Below are 3,261 nucleotides of genomic sequence, written 5' to 3' on the forward strand. Positions count from 1 at the left end.
GTGTTTCTGAAATCTTATGGAAGAATTGGGCAAAGATTTAAGAAAGCATCTTCTGCCTTGCTTTAGAAACTAGTGATTTACCATTTTCAAGGGAAATGGTTTAAAAAGTACCTGAAACTACTTTTATGGAGCAGGGTATATTACTTTACATATTTTGAAGTTGTTGTATGTTTCTCCAAATTAGAATTACCCTCCTTCTTTGCTTCTCACTCTTCATATCCCCTTTCCAGCACATTTCTCTAGTGCCTGGTTTTTCCCTGTGTTATATTGCCCATATTCTTAACAAAGTTCTTCTCTTTTTTCCACTTTCCATCTTCTCCACTTTTAGCTTGTCTTTCCTTTTCTATAATAAGCTGTTTAAGCCCATGGGTTTTCTAGAATAGAATGTCACGGATATGCTCTGCCTCTTCAAGGGCTTGTCCTTCCATCTCAAACATCTCTCTGCTTACCAGAACCCTTCCACCACTTCATTTGGTTGTGGGGGTGGGATTCACTCATGTAAACACAGGTGTCCAGAGACATTTCAATGCCTTAGGGTATTCTTTAAGGCCTTCAGTTGTCTTCCTTGAAGTCTTTCATAGGCCCTGTGTCACTTGGTGATGACAAAGTCATGTTTAGGTAAGTGAATTGTTTCCTTTTAGACCCTCTTCCTCCTTTCTGGCAAACCTTGTTCTCTGTGAGAAATACACAGTCTGCAGGCACCAAACAGCCTGTCAAATGTCTCCTCTCTGGCATATATATTTCCTGGGAAGCTCCAGCTGTTGTTCCCCTTGAAAATTTTTTCACAGTATCAAGTTCTGATACTGAAAGAGTTCTAGAAAAATGAATAAGTCACTCTATCACATCAAGGTTTATCCCTTGATAAACCATGTTTAACACAAGGATATTCAAGACAGACAAATTATCACCCATACTTGAATCTACATCCTGGTTTATCTAACTATACTTTTCACAGGAAGCTTGACAGAAGGAAATGCATTCAGGATTATATCCAACTTGTAGTACTAAATCCTTATTTCTCAGTTTGTGATTTTCCCTTCCTAGTCTCTGATAACCCTGTTTCATTTTACATTTCCCACATGAGTTCCTGTGAAAATGCAGCCCAGTCAAGAGTTTTGAGTGCAAATCTGAAAGACTGAACAAGTGCAACACAACTTCAGATTCTGATACCTTTTTTATTGCTCTAAACCCTAACTCCATACAGAGCCTAGAGAGTAACTGTGAAGTTCAACACTGTTTCAAATAAATAGGGTTTTGAAAATTGTGGCAATAGCTGAATTCTGCACTCACTAATATCTTGCAAAACCCCAATGAACTCAATGCAAGTCTTCCATGAATGTGGCTGCCTTTTTTCTTGTCTTTTCAGGATAAATATTTGACCTTAAGTGTCAGATTATGAAATAAATTACAGAAAATGCAATGTTTTTCTAAGAAATTAGTCCAATGTAGAATGTAGTCTATAATGTCATCCTGGGATTTTCTTACATGTACAAGTATTACTGGAAGGAGTCAAAACAGCTGACCCTTATGGGAAACAAAAGCCAGAAAACATGAGTTTTCTGAGTGGGTTGAATGGTGCTTCCTAAAGATATTTTTTAACTGAAATGGGAAAGCATCTATGTGAAAATCAGTTCTTTTGCCAAATTTTGTATCTCTTCCTCAATATCTTTGTAAAGACAGGCTAGGAAATCTGTGGACAGTTGTTACCAGCAGTAGTTTTGGCTAATTTCCTCTAAAAAAAAAGTTTCCAACTTTCAGACACAGCCAACAATTTGAGATAGAAGTTAAGATAATGAACGATGCCAAGTATATAATGTTGTTAGCCAGGTATGTACAATTAGCCAGGTGTATAATATTCTGTGTGTGACAGGATTCCCTCTTGATCACTCTAGCCATTAGCTTTTCCCCTGAAGACTGACTGAAGAGAAGAGATATTTTTAGGTCATAGTCTGGTCTTGTGGGACAGTATCACAAGATGGTAGAAACAAACTCCTGGCTGTGGAGACAAGCAGTCATGCTTCCTTCTAGGTTTCTTTCTTTTTTTTTTTTCCCCTTTTTTATGTAATTGTGAAGGAGTAATCATGGGCATTGTCAAGGCCCGTGATACACATTTATGCTACAGAGTCTGGGAGCTTGGCTCTTTTAACTTGTGCTAACACAGAGGAAGCATAAGAAAGTAGAGATTACTTTTTTTTAACATAACAACCTACTGTTAGGGACTTGGACAAGAAGAAGAGAGCTCATGAGAATCTCATGAGGTTTAACAAGACCAAGAGTAAGGTACGTGGGTTGGGTCAACCCCCCATACCAACACAGCCTGTTGAACAGATGAACAGATCAAGAGCCAGCCCTGCTGAGAAGGACTTGGAGGTGCTGATGGATGAGAGACTGGACCTGAGCTGACGGTGTGCACTTGCAGCCCAGAAAGCCACTTGTATCCTGGGCTGCATCAAAAGCAGCATTGCCAGCAAGTCAAGGAAGATGATTCTGTCCCTATCTAATCTCCTCTCTGATGAGACCCCACCTGGAGTGCTGCATCCAACTCTGGGGTCCCTAGCACAGGAAGGACATCAACCTGTTGGAACGGTCCAGAGCAGGGCCAACAAGATGATTAGAGGGATGGAGCATCTCTCCTCTGAGGAAAGGGTTAAGAGATTGGTTTTGTTCAGCCTGGAGGAGAGGAGGCTTTGGGGTAACCTAATTGTGACCTTTCAGTACTTGGAGGAACACTACAAGAAAGATGGAGAGAGACTATTCACAAGGGCGTGTTGTGACAGGACAAGGGGGAATGGCTTTGAACTGAAAAACAGTAAGTTTCAATTAGATGTTAGGAAGACATTCTTTACTGTTAGAGTGGTGAGACACTGGAACAGGTTGTTCAAGGCAAGGTTGGATGGGGCTCTGAGCAACCTCTTACAGCAACATAGGAAGGTGAAGTGAGCCTCCTTTTGTCCCTCATTTTGCTGCAGACCACTGGCCTTACTTGGCAGTTCAGCAACCACTTGCTATCAGAGCATCTCCCCAGTTTGTCAGGTGGTCAGCAATAGGTCAGCCCTGTCTGAGAAAAGGTAAAATTGTGTCTCTTTGCAGGGTTTGATAACTGAGACATTTTGCAAAAGAATGCAGAACCACCAGGAGAAATATTTATAAAGCAATAAGAATAACTTCCCTATAGTGCTTTCCCAGAATTTTCCAGCCTCACAGCTCTCTTAGATTACTTTTCCCTCTTGTCCATCTTCATTTTCTCAGGTATTGGGTAAC

This window comes from Neopelma chrysocephalum, unplaced genomic scaffold, assembly GCF_003984885.1.
Source record: "Neopelma chrysocephalum unplaced genomic scaffold, ASM398488v2 Primary Assembly neopelma1_26, whole genome shotgun sequence".
NCBI lineage: Eukaryota > Metazoa > Chordata > Aves > Passeriformes > Pipridae > Neopelma > Neopelma chrysocephalum.